This window comes from Solanum dulcamara, chromosome 6 (assembly GCF_947179165.1).
Source record: "Solanum dulcamara chromosome 6, daSolDulc1.2, whole genome shotgun sequence".
Lineage (NCBI taxonomy): Eukaryota > Viridiplantae > Streptophyta > Magnoliopsida > Solanales > Solanaceae > Solanum > Solanum dulcamara.
In genome coordinates, this window is record NC_077242.1 from 46,735,330 (window position 1) to 46,750,046 (window position 14,717).

General features: G+C 39.2%; 1 pseudogene; it reads left to right on the top strand.

Moving 5' to 3' along the window:
* Window positions 1–7,621, top strand: part of LOC129892850 (uncharacterized) — a 45,905-nt pseudogene extending 38,284 nt beyond the window's left edge.
* Window positions 7,622–14,717: the final 7,096 nt, after the last annotated feature.

The following is a 14,717-nucleotide window of genomic DNA, read 5'->3' on the forward strand; positions in this document are numbered from 1 at the left end:
GTGTATGTCAGTTTGATTCAGCTAGGTCTACCTGATATATGATAAACGTGTTTATGTTATGGCAGCCTTGTCGGCTTGCGTGCCCTATTATATTGTGAAACAAACGAAAAAGGCTACAGATTTATGAAAATGTTATCGCCCAGTGGGGCTTTATTGCATGATATTATCTTATTTACGATTCAATGTGACCACAACTAATAGATATGTGTACGGGGGGTCCAGGTCGGACCCCAGTCGTGGCCTATGGGATTGGGTCGTGACAGAAGTGGTATCAGAGCAGTTCATCCTTGGAGTGTCTGCAGACCGTGTCTAGTAGAGTCTTGATTATTGATGTGTTGCGTGCCACATCTATAAACAGGAAGCTACAGGGCATTTAGGATGTTTCCTTTCCTTCACATCTAAGATCATGCTTTAGATCCGAGTCATAGGAAAAAATTTTATACTAACCTTGGATCTTAACAAAAGGACGACATCAACCGAAGGAAGTAATTGACGATATGGAAAGTTACGAAGCATGCAGGTAAGTAAAGTAAAGCCACGGAAGATATCCGTTTGGTAAGGTATTGAACTAATATTGAAATGTAAAGTTGAAACCTGAAGAGAAGGCAAATAGGAAATGTCACAGATGCAGTTTCAAGTTGGACATACGAGGTAAGTCCAGTATTTTTATATTATTGTTAATATTGAAAGCCCCGTGTGGCTGCGATATGAGATGACATTGAAAGCCCTATGCGGCAGTGATATGATATGTATATATATCTATTGGCCCTGTGAGGTATTGTTGGTATTTTCTGCGTGCAGGTTATGGGATAGTAAGAACTGTAGAGGAAACTCTGCCGAAATTTTCCTAGAACGGGGAAAAGGAAATAAAACATAGATTTTTGAGATGTCTGAGAAGTTGATACCAAGTAACCCTACTGTGTTCAACTAAAGCTGTAAGAGGTATCCTTCAGGTTGCCGATAAGGGGCACCCTTTTCACTTAAAGAATTTTATTTCGGAGGAACAAAAGCTTATTTAAGTAAAAAGTTCGGACTACGGTATCTTCAGCCGTATTTGTATTGTAGGAATATAAACAGAGGGCTCAGGATGAAGGATAAGATATCCCGCGAATGAGTTTCACTCTTTTTGACAAAAATACCAAGCCCTCATCTCCTAATTGTAAATTAGATGAGTTGTTCATAGCTCGAGGATAAACTCAGAAGGAGACCAGGTAGGTCAAGTACTAAAAGAAGCACTGTGATATTTAAGAGGTTTTGATTTCTTCCAACAATGGTTGGAAAATGATTTATGATAACAATTTATAGTTCTCCACCGACTAATTGGGGAAAGAACTTCTAATAGAAGTACTCAAAGAGATGTCAGGAATTGAATACGAACTAAAAGAGGGATATCGATATATAAGTATGAATTGAACAGTGTGATACAATTATAGAGGGATAAAGTAGGACCACTAGTAAGGCGCACCTGGTATACGTTGATTAAGTTAAAAGCCTGTGTTGAGCACGCAGTAAGAGTATGGAGCTTAAGATATAAAGAAATGACGCCTGTACACAATGTTGCCCCAAAAATAGTGGAACCCTTATGGGATGAGGACGACAAACTTAAGGAATAAATGGCACAACTTCCATTCATCCCAAGAAACAAAGGATACAGGTTGGGACAAAGACACTACTTCAAGAAAACCTAGAATAGTTATCGTCAGAATACTAGTACTGCCTAATTGAAATTGGAACGACTACAAGTACAAACAGAGGAAAGTACGAGTACCCTCTAAAGGGGGGAAGTTAATGAGAAAATGGCAAAAGTAAGGTGAAGGAAATCAATATGGGAATATATTTGAGATGGGCATCTAAACTTCAATAAGATATCTTGCCGAACCAAGTTACAAAGGTCCGGAAGCTACCAATAATTGGATGGAAGCCAGAATGCTACATAAGGCAGCCATAAGAAGTTGTGACGAGACCCTGAACAACATAACACTAGAAGGCGGCTGCGTATAAAAACAAAAAAGTGTAACCATGAAAGGATATCAACCAACTTAAGAGACATTACGAAGGATAATGACACCATGCTAGACCAAAAGCCAAAATGTTGGTTATAGAGTTAGTCGCAAATGATGTTGCGATAGATAAATCACCAAAGAAAAAGGAATAGAAAGCCTCCTGTGGTAGAAAATGAGGACACAAAGTGAATAGAGGATAGTGGAGCTAAAGGTCTACACTGATACTGGATGCAAGATAACAGACGAAAGGATAGGGCAAATCATAAAGACTCGCGAGACAACGCTGAAGTAAATCTGGAGCTAAGTCGAGTGCCCGACACATTATGGTAAGGATTACAATGAAATGTGACACGAAGACTTCCTAGGGAGGTCACCCATCCCAATATTACTGTTGCCCCAGCACACTTAGCTTCAAAATTCTGATGGATCTTAATGCGTTAGTGCTGGTATGATCGCGTGAGATGGAAGAATCTGAACTAGCAGCGAAGAAACGACACAAGATTATGTTTCTGGAGTACTATACATTACGTGGGGGGTATTGTAAAAAGGATTTAAGCAAGACAAGAAGAATTAACTAACTGCTAACTGACGACGCACTCAAATGCCACAACTCTTCAATATAGAACCAGTTATTGAGAGGAAAACCATAGAATGACTATATGGGCCAGTGGGCGAGGGAATTTCAACCATTTGGCAGCCACTCTGAGGGCAAAAAAACAAAACCCAAAAGGTAAGGGTACCAACTGATGTAATTTACGAATGACAGGAAGCAATACCCAAGGTCGAAATGACCAGGACTACAAGACTCACTTCACACTCCAGTGCCAGATGAATCTGGAGGAAATGTTACTTGTGGATTAACGATATTAGTCCCTTCTCCTTCTATTAAAGGTTACCTACTCCGCCGAGAAAGTATAAAATTGTAGAGTAAAAGAGTGGTAGGACCTTATGGAGTCCCCATAGCTATTATTCCAGGCAAAGAAGCCCAGGTAATAATTAACTACCAAGAGATGCAAAGATAGGTTAAGCCAAACTATCGAGATGGAATTGGTACTATGGGTGACATAATACATGGCCACGATTGGGCCAAAGATCTCCCCCAACATCGAATGTAGGATAAGGGAGAAAAAGGCGAGGTAAAACATGAGGACTAGCGAGATAATACTAGGATACTTCTTGTACCCTCTCGTCATTTTGTAAGGGAGAAAATGACACAGGGTAATGTGTCTAGAGGGTTACAAGTAGGGGTAAGGAAAGTGGTGAAAAAGTTTAAATGAAACTGGCAGCACTAGCTAGTTACTACAGGATGATGAGCTTATATGCCTAAATTCCTTTGGAATTACACCAGATCATGTTAGACAAAGCACAGAACGACTACGAGAGCCATTATATGAGGGGATTGCAAAATTATTTGGTAGCCAACCCTAAGGATTGGAAAAAATGAGGGGAAGAAGGACCCAAAAGATAGAATGCCAATTACAGTTCTGAAAAGAGTCGAGAAGGACTATACGAGGCTAATGAATCAGCTCATTTGCTTTCAAAAAACCCACCTATGCAGCTGGAACTAGCTGAAGTTATAGGACAAGAAGGTAATAAGGTTCCGTGAGGCTTCCCCAGCTAATATCTCAGATAGAGGGACTTCAATTATGATTAACATATAGAGATCAGTCCAAGAAGAGGTCGGGAGCATCGACAGGCCTTCGTACCGTATTTTCTGTAGGCTGCTGAATAGGCTGAGCATACTATCAACTGCTAGAAAATATATTGCAAGCTTATGAGGATGGCTTTAAGTGTAGCTAGGGCTACCGTCCACCACTTATTGAGTTTACCTACGAGAAGGGCTACCGTTCCGGTATTCAGATGACCCCCGTATAAGATGTTGTAAGGCAGAGTATATGAGTCCCCCTGTTGGGGAAAAAACTAAGCCGGTAGGCCGAACAGGATTAAGTAAACTATTGACTAACAACCCAGAGTCGGCAAAAATGATATACATATAATCGACATCGATATACAGAGTGCAAATTAATGATTGGATGTTCATAACGGAGTCACCTAAAAAAGGGAACTTAACCCAAAATATATTAGACTGTATCAAGTTACTCATCAGATGGGCAACGTGGCGGGTAAGTTGAGCTTACCACCTCACTTGGAAACTATACGCCCAGTCCATCAGATAAGAATGCTTCGCAAAGGTACTAATGAGCCACCCAGGGTATATTCCATAGATAAGGTCCAGGAGATGGAATCCTGTGAGGCAAAACCTATCGCCCTCTTAGATCGCCAAACTAGAAGATTGTAGACTAAAGACGTGCCTTCCAGCAAGATACGATAGAAAAACCAAAACTAGAAAGAGAATGACCGGGGAAACTGAAGAGAACATGAAACACAAGTATTCACACCTATTCCCGACATCAGTAGGTAACCCCAACTCTTGAAATTCATATATTAAGTACTTGGATAGAAGTAAGTGTTATGGAAACAATAAAAAAATCTCCCTACGATTTGTATAAGGTGCTAAGGAAAGTTTTGTTTAACATTCGGGGATGAATGTTCTAAAGGGGGGAAGGATGTTACACCCCAAACTTTTAAACTCAGAATGTCTCATAAGTTCCTTGGGCATTATCATGTGATCCGGATACGCTACGACACTATCAAATGACTCCAAGGAGGGGAGGATGTGATACCCCATAGTAGAGAAGGTTAGAGATGAAGTCATAAAAATCCAAAAAGAATTGGAGGCCAAGTAATGAGTCGTAGGACTCGAGTTACCTACGTAAGCTACTAACTTGGAAGTCTTATATACTTAAGCTATTGGAGTACGTACCAAGCTTTTGTAGCATGGATTACATAGGCTCTTAAAATAAGACAAGATTACGAACCCACGAGGGAGAAGAAAAAAGTGACACGTGGAAGCCAATGGAGGAGTGCCACGTGGAAGCACCTCAAGCAAGCAGGTGACCCACCTGCTTGGGGTCAAGTAGGTGACCCACCAGCTTGGGGTCAAGTAGGTGACCCACCTGCTTGGGGGAGGTTGGCCCCACTGCCACGTGGCAGCCCCTAATTGGTTGCATAGATATGGTGGCCCAATCACGACTGGACACATGTCACCCTAGGGGGATGACACGTGTCACCCCCATAGCCACCCTATATATATGTGTATTGTGACTAAGTATCTCATTCTTACAATAAAGGTTAAATGTTTTAAGAAAAATAAAATGTGATACATTAATCCTTAGATTTTGTGGTGTCAAAATCTCAATTAATAAAGGTATTCCACCAACTAAACAGCTAAAATGAATGTACACAAAAATACCATCTATACAAACGTATTATGTGAGATACGTTGAATCACATGTTTGTAAGTCATAACATAAAAAAATAAAGTAAAAAAGAATATGTACCTAACTAAAATTTTATTATTCTTTCATATATTATTTAAATAATTTTAGTAATATTAATATTATTTTATATAAACATGTGCTATATGACTTAGAGCACATCTGGATTGGCTTAAAAAAGTGACTATGATGCAAAAGCTAATTTTTATGTCAAAAAGTAGGGGAAATTAATTTTTGACTTTTGACTTATTTTTATAAATTTTAACTTATTATAAGAAAATTTTAATTAGTCAAACTTCAGAAAATTTAAAAAAATTGATCAACTTTTAAATCAATCCAAATGGGCTGTTAGTATATATGCGCAAAGGATATCCCAAGAGACTAGTCTGAAAAAAATTGAAAATGGACAAGAGGGCATACTATAAAATATTATTTACCACCAATATTATTGCCCACATGACTGCTACGACCAAGGAAGATCCTATGGTAGGAAAGGTATCAACATGCTGCTCCTCTCTTTCCTCTTCATCTTCCACATTTATGGAAAAAAAATCACCTGTCTATTTCTAAAACGCCAGAAAGGAGAAACCTTTTTTGCAAGCTTCATCTTTCTTGCAAAACGTCCTCTATCTTATGTGTGAAAAACATTTTTCATTTTATCTCTTGCTTTATGTCAAGATTGATTTGTATCAACAATCATAAGATTTGTGGCATACCCCTTGAGAACATTATGTCCAAATTTGGAGAAGAAAGATGGGTTGGAGACAGTGTTAGAGGTCCTAATACCAGAGGAGATGTTTGACAAACCGTGTAGCAATGGCAATGCTACTTTACAATGGAAGAATATGTGTAATCTTATGAGGGCTCAAATTTCAGATAAATATTCTTCTCAACATATCGCTCTTGATCAATTCATGTTTTTGTTTAAAATCATTGGATCTGCTCTCGTCCCTTTTCAGGTTTAATTGGACCGTACTCTTAAATTTTCTCTTTTGGTAATGACCACTCTATTCTTTATTTCTCTTTTTTGTTGTATTTACATAAATTGAGTCTTTCTACATAACATCTCTTATTTTTTCTTAACCATTTTGCCAATTATCGTCTTTAAATCTGATTTTCTTCTTATGCCCTTGTGAAAACTTATTTTCTATTGGTTGATCATCTTTGTCAACTCCTTATATATGTGTAGGTCTCATTTATCTCAAGAAAATATAGATCATCAACACAAATGTGATTATGTTGCTTAGATTACAATTTGAAAAAAATATGTTAAATTCTAATTTGTTATGATGATCAGGAGGATTCTACTTCAAAATACATAGTACAACAATATGTGGCAGCATGTGGAGGGAAAGCCATATTAAATTCATTAAATAGTATGTGTACAGTAGGGCAAGTGACAACGTCTACATCTGACTTTCATCAAAGTGGTAGCAATGCCATCTCAAAATGTCACTGTGAGGTTGGAGCTTTTGTGTTATGAAAAAAAAACCTGACCAGTGGGTTTTTGAGTTGGATGTTTCAGGATGCAAGGTAAGTGGAGGAACTAATGGTAAAGTTGCTTGGAGTCAGTCTTCCTCTAGTTCTAGTGCTTCAAAAGGTCCTTCAAGACCCCTTAGAAGGTTTTTCCAAGTACCATTTTTCATCAATACCATTGATGCTATGAGTATTATATAATTTAACTATAACATATTTTTATTCCTTACATAGACCTTTTTTTGTGATGTACATGAACGTAATTATTTGAGTAATTTATGTATGTTGATGAACAGGGCTTGGACCCAAATCAACATCCATTTATTCTTGAATGCTATTTGTTTTGGAGAGAACACTATTGACGATGAAGAATGGTTTATTCTAAAACTAGAATCAAGCATAGGCATTCTTAAGGCACAAAGTACCACTAATATTGAAGTTGTCCATCACACAATATGGGGCTACTTCAGCCAAAGAACAAGTCTTCTAATTCACTTTGAGGATACAAAATTAGTAAGATTAAAGTCACCAAAGGGGGATAGCAACGTCTTCTACAAGACAAGCATGGATTCTATTCTTGAAGATTATAGGTATATTGAAGGTATCAATGTTGCACATAGTGGGAAGACAACAGCTATAATTTATAGATATGAAAAGAACGTAGATTATAGAGCAAAAATTGAGGAGACTAAGTTAATTGAAAAGATAGATTTCAATATATTTGGTTTATCAATATGGTGCTTTTTGCCTCTTGCTGATGTCAACAGGGAAATAAAATTTGAAGAGCAAGGGATGGCTTACTAGTTGATGTCAAGTTTATTGCTTGTAGTACACCTAGGTAGGATCTTAAGTTGACTTTTTTTTAATTTGTGGTCAAGAAAATTCCAGGCGTATACTTTATCAGTTCTTGGTTTTGGTTTTCCCTCTCAAAACTTTAAAAAATTTCACTTCTTCAACATGTAGTAAAATCTTATATCTTAGATATATATATATATATATATATATATATATATATATATATATATATATATATATATATATATATATACGTTATGACCCAATTTTGTCAGGTCATGATGGTGCCTATTATAACCCACTAGTAGGCAAGCTGACCTATATCAAAACTACGAGTAATGAGATGTCAGGGTAGAAGACCAACAATTCAATCTAAAACAGTAATGAAGTATAAGGAACATACATGAATGAGGGAAGCAAAGCTAAATATATATATATATATATATATACAAATAAAAGATCCTTCCCAGAACTTAAAAGTCACATGTACAGATCTATTACAAAAAGAGTACAACTCCCAAAAGTTGACCATCGAAACAAGGCTATCTCAAAAAGCAAAAGATAATCAAAATATATGTATAGAGGGAGATGGGTAAATTCAGAATGCTATGTGCTCACCCTCGCCTCCAATCAAGACAGCTACTAGCTCGAGTCAACGTCAATAGCTAGTACTTGAACCTGCATCACGAAAATAGATGCAAATTGTTGTATGAGTTCCAAAACAAAAGGTACCCAGTAGGCATCATAGGTCGACTAAGCAAAATAAGAAAAAGTAAACTGAAATGCGAGAAGGTAACCACAATCATAGACAAGGAAAGAAGTAAATGTAAGTATATACACGAGCACACAAAATAAACAAAGAGAAAGAATCTAGATCTGTTGGGCTTCCTTAAACCTAACGGGAACGCTCGTGCACAAGTCTAAGTTAAAAACCTAATGGACTCCCATAAGACCGACATGAGTAAGGATAACTGAAGTAAAAATAAAGGAGACAAAGGCCTTGAACCAACTCATCACAAAGGCCTAAAGTTTAACCCAAAAATAAGAGTAGACAATGATTTGAACCAAAGATATATTCGTGAATTGGGAATTGAACCACGTGTAAGCTAGAGCTTGGACTTGAACTGATTAACTATATCTAAGGGATCCAACACAAGTAAGCTGGACCAAGGAGTTTAATTGGGTAACTGTAGCTAAGGAGTCAAACACGATTTGAGCTAGACCATGGATTTTAATCCGGTAACTGTAGATAAAAAGTTGAACATGAGTAAGCTGGATGACGGATTTCAACCGGGTAAATGTAGCTAAGTAGTCAAACAAAATTAGGATCAACGGCAAATCAAGCATCAGGGGGTGTATGCCCAAACCGAGTACCATCAATATATCACTCCTACTCGAATCACATCTAACCAGAGCCATCAAAAAGTCTCCCAAAACCAAGAACCAAGCGATATTAGACCAATAGAAGAATAGGGAATTATAGAAGTAAGGTTCCCAAAGCTCTGTTATTGCCTAGCTAAAGCTCAAACTATCAGACTCAAGTCTGATATATCAGTCTACAAGGATCTAACTGTCCAAAATAGTGCCAAAATAGTGCAAGTCTAAGCTTAGACTAAGGCCAAACATGTTTTCAAATATATAACCAAAGGCATAGCATACACCATACGGTAGGAATAACCAACAATAATAGGAGTCATGCTTAAATTGTCTAACAATTTTCTCACATAATGCGTAAGACATGGATTCTACTTATTAAGCATGCTCGACACCCAAACCCTTCCAAACTCATATGATTCAATATATGAATGCCTAAACATGCTCAGTCTATACAGGGGTAAACTGTAAGGTACCTATATTCCGACCACGCACGCTCTAACTCACGAAACTAGAGATTTTCCCTTTTGAATGTCCTCCAAACATTGCCATGCTATCAATAATAGAATCATAATGTTAATACGTTCATTATGACAGTAAAATTATCGAATTCGGAGATGGGCGAATTTTAGAGTCAAAAATTAGGAATTGTGAGACAAGCTCCGTAACTCATGAAATTCACTTAGAGTATAGGCTCCAAATACTAACGCTAGGTCATGTTCCAAAAAAGGACACAATTCACACACCAAAATAGACCCAACCCAAACATGCATTCAACATTGACATTGAGTTTCAACACTAGGATCGCAGGAGAAAAGGGGTAAATTACCTCAAGAGAAGCTTCAAACCCTAATTCTGATCATTCTACTAGAATTCCCTCAAAAAATCAAGCATAATAGCCTTTTGAATAGTATAAATTGCTTAAGAATTGATGGAGAATTCATGTATTAACATTAGAACTTCAACTGGAATTCGAACAAGGAAATAGCCTCAGTTGTCGCAAAAGTTAACACCCACTAGTCTCTTAAGCGACCAACTCAAAAAGGTGGGAATCGCTTTAGAGAAACCTAGGGGCTTGAGAAATAAGGCTATCGCTTAAGAGACACCCGCCTAAGAGGGCTAGTCGCTTTAGCTGCTGCCACTTTACTGGTTGTCGCTTTAGCGATGGCACCAGACTCAAGTGGTGAAAAAAGGACTTTGGCATGTCCAATCCTCTAATGGGGTGCTCGAGATTTATTTGAAACCCCGTGCGTGTAAACAAGATATGCTACCCCCACCAAATTTGACATTTAGGATTCAATGGCACATTCAAAATTCCCATATGAGATCAATTTAACAAAAAGTAGGTCCCACACCCAAGTGCCATTTTGAGCCTATTACCACAATGGGCTTTGGGATTTGATCGAAAGCCTCATGAAGTGAACGAAGGGTCATTCTAGAATCAACTCAATATTCCAAAACTAATTGCACTGTAAGATCTTTCATTTAAGCGCATTTTCCATGAATATTGAGCAAAGTCTACTAGAGGCCAAATTTCGAAGGCAAAAGTGTCAAATGGCCCCAAACTCAGACCGATTTCCTTGGTACTCATGCCAACCATGCTACTAGCCTAAGTTGGCCATTTCAGAGTTGATGGATTCGTCAAATTTCTGTTCTTAGGTCATTTTTCTAAAGTTATGACTGAAGTCAACTTTTCTAGTTATAAAAGCTCAAAGATAGGGAAATGTGCCTAAAACCCAAACGAACGACCAGGCGACCAAATAGTAAGGGCCAGCATGATGGAAACGGTGGAATGATTGCTTTAACTCAAAAATAATCTGGAGGGTCATTACAGCATCCACTACTAAAAGAACTTTTTGTCTATGAAAGTAAGAGTTAAGAAGTACCTCAAGGCTCAAATAAGTCGGGGAACTATGACTGTATCTCATTCTCAGTCTTTTAAGTAGCCTCCTCAATGGGACAATGCCTCTAATAGACCTTAACTACAAAAATGGCTCTAGATCACAACCGCTTGACATCCCTAGACAAAATAGCAATTGGCTCCTCAATATACCTCAAATGATCATCCAAGTCAATCGCATCATACTAAAGTACATGGGACTCATCTAGAACATATTGGCGCATCATTGAAATATGAAATACTGGATGAATAGCTGAAAATGCCAAAGACAAAGCTAACTCATATACAACTTCGCCAAATATCCTCAATATCTCAAAAAGGCCAAGATACCTAGGGCTAAGCTGTACCTGCCTCCCAAATCTCATCATGCCCTTCATGGGAGATACACGGAGGAATACTCTATCACTAATGAAAAATCTCAATGGTTGATGCCTATGATCCGCATAACTCTGGTGTCTACTCTGAGCTGTCCTGAGCCTATCGTGAGTTACCCTCACATGGTCTAAGGCCTCCTACATTATGTCTGTACCGTGTGGCCTAGGCTCTGTAGACTCAAACCAACCAACTGAAGAGCGCCAACGCATACTATATATCACCTCAAAAGGGTCCACCTAAATACTGGAGTGGTAGGTGTTGTTATATGCAAACTCCGTCAAAGGAAAAAATTGATCCCATTGAACCCTAAAATCTATAACACAAGCCTGAAACATATCCTCTAAAACTTGAATGGTGAGCTCCAACTGGCCATCAGTGTGTCGGTAGAAAGTTGTGCTAAGGTCGACATAAGTACATCATGAAATTCGGAATAGTCCTCCAAAGATACATATGAACTATTAGCCCCGTGGTCCTGAAAAGTCCTCTAAAGGCTAGATATGAACTGTGAGCCACGGTCTGAAATGATAGAAACTAGTACACCATGAAGGAGAACCACCTCCTGAATGTAGATACGGGCCAACATCTCTGCACTATAGGGAGTATTAATGGGAAGGAAGTATGCTGATTTGGTCAATCGATCCATGATGAACCAAATACTATCAAGCCCATGGGAAGTGAGAGGCAACCCCACAATAAAGACCATGGTGATTGGCTCCCAGTCCCGCTTGGGAATTGGTAATCTCTGAAGCTTACCACCAGGCCTCAAATGCTCAGCCTTAACCTGCTGACATCACAAGCAACATGACACATAATCTGTAATATCTCTCTTCATGTCGCTCCACTAGTAAGGCTTCCTCAAGTTATGATATATCTTAGCTGTGCCCAGATGGATAGAATATCTAGAATCATGGGCCTCGCTAAGGATCAACTAAATAAAACCCCCAAATATCATAACATAAAGATGGCCACCAAACCTCATAACGCCATCAAAATCTAGCCTAGCCAAACCAGTATTACCTCCCAAAACCCAATCTCATAGTGCAACTCAATCCTCATCCTAAAATTAACAGTTGTTAATCCAGTCAAATAGAGATGAATGAGCTCCCACATAATCTATCACATACTGGGTTTCAGAGATATCAAGTCGAATCATCCGGTTAGCTAAGGACTAGATATCCAAAGCTAATGGTTTCTCCACAGTTAAAAGAAAGGCTAGACTACCCATACTCATCGCTTTCTGACTCAACGTATCTGGTCCTATATTCCCCTTGCTCGGATAATAGAGAATCTCAAGGTCATAGTACTTCAAGAGATCAATCCAGCACCGCTGCCTCAAATTAAGATTCCCCTGGCTCATAATATATGAAGGCTTCTTTGATCGGTGTAAATATCGCATCGAACTCAATACAAGTAGTGCCTCTAAATCTTAAGCACAAATACTACTGCCGCTAACTAGAATTCATAATTGGGGTAGTTGCGCTTATGCAGTTTATGCTACCTCGACCCATAAGTAATAACCCAACTCTGCTGCATCAGCACACAACACAAACCAATACCAAATGTGTCACAATAGATGGTGAATTCCTTGCCCTCAACTGGAAGAGTCAATATATGACTGGTGGTAAGCAACTCCTTGAGCCTTAGAAAGTTCTTCTCACATTTCTTCAATCCACAAATAGAACATCCTATGAGTTAATCGATTCAGAGGTGCCGCTATACTAGAGAACCCCTCAAGAAAGCACTTGTAGTACCCTGCCAATCTGATAAAGCTATGAATCTCAGTCATAGAGGTGGGTCTAGCCCCTTCACAGATAGTCTCAATCTTTGCTAGATCTAACATAATTCTATCCTTATACACTACGTGCCCAAGAATGCTACGGACTCCAGCCAAAACTCACACTTTGAGAACTTGGCATATAATCACTGATGTCTCAAAGTCTGGAGCACTATTCTCAAATGCTGATCATGCTTATCTAAACTCTGCAAGTACACTAGAATGTCATCGTAAAGACTATGGCAGTTCAGTCCAAGTATGTCCTAAACACCTGAGTCATCAATTCCATAAATGTGGTAGGGGCGTTAGTCAACCAAAAAGATATCACTAGGAACTCATAGAGGATGTAACGAGTCCTAAATTTGGTCTTAGGTACATCTGCTGCCATAATCCTCATCTGGTGGTAGAAGGATTTCAAATCAATCTTAGAAAATACCATGGCACCCTGAAGTGGGTTGAATAAGTCATCAATCCTAGGCATTGGGTAATGGTTCTTCACAGTCACCTTTTTCAGTTACTTGTAATTAATACACTTCCGCATAGTACCATCCTTCTTCTTAATGAATAGGATTTGGCCACCCCAAGGAGTTACACTAGGCCAAATGAATCCCTTATCAAAGAGATCCTAAAGCTAAACATTGAGATCCTTAAGCTCTGTGGGGGCCATATGTTATGGTGGGATAGAAATAGGACAAGTAACCGACTCTACAGTATTGGTAAAGTCAATATCACGATCAGGAGGAAGGCTAGGTAGGTCGGCAGGAAACACATTTATAAACTCTTGGACTATAGGTACCGAGTCAACTATAGGGACCTCCCTACTCATATCTCTAACACAAGCCAAGTATTCCAAACACTCGCTAGGTGACTAGCTTCTGAGCTGCTAGCGTGCTATAACTAGAGCACTGCCACACCACCGGCGGAATACCATTCATGGCTAAGGTATTGGTCTTGGCATAGCAATCCAAGACTGCATGGTGAGGATATAACCAGTCCATGGCCAGAATCAAACCAAAATCCACCATAACAAGAAAAATGAGATCAACCCTAGTGTCTTGCCCCTGAATAGTCACCATGCAGGATCTAAAGACCTGATCTACTACTAAAGAATCACCTACCAGGGTCAAAACACGCAACGGTGAAACTAAGGGCTCCGAACTCATACTCAGTTAGAGGGTACAATATATAGATATATAAGAATATGTGGAGCCTGATCAAATAAAGAGGATGTGGGTTGATGACATAATAAAATTATACCGGTGATCACATCGTCCAAGTCCTTGGGCTCTCCTCTAGCTGGAGCAGTATAAAAGTGGGCCTTGGCTCCCCTACCATGAATGCCGAATTTGCCTCCTAACTTGCCTCCTTGAGGACCTCCCCATGCAATTTGATGACCACCCCTATGGTCCTGGCCCTGGCCCTCACCTCCAACTATAGCTGTTTATGTTGGTTCAGGTTTAGCTTTCTGTGGAGCTTGTAAGGCTAGCCTACGGTGAGGGCACACGTGGGGCCAATGATCTAGCTCCCCGCACTCATAGCACCCTTGTGACTTTCGGCCCAAATCTGGAGGTTGACCACTTCGGCTAGAAGAACCCATCTATGAGCCACCTCGGCCCTGACTCGGACTAGCACCAGAGCCACCCTGATGATGTTGGTCACTCGTTGAAGTCTGAAAAGAGGCC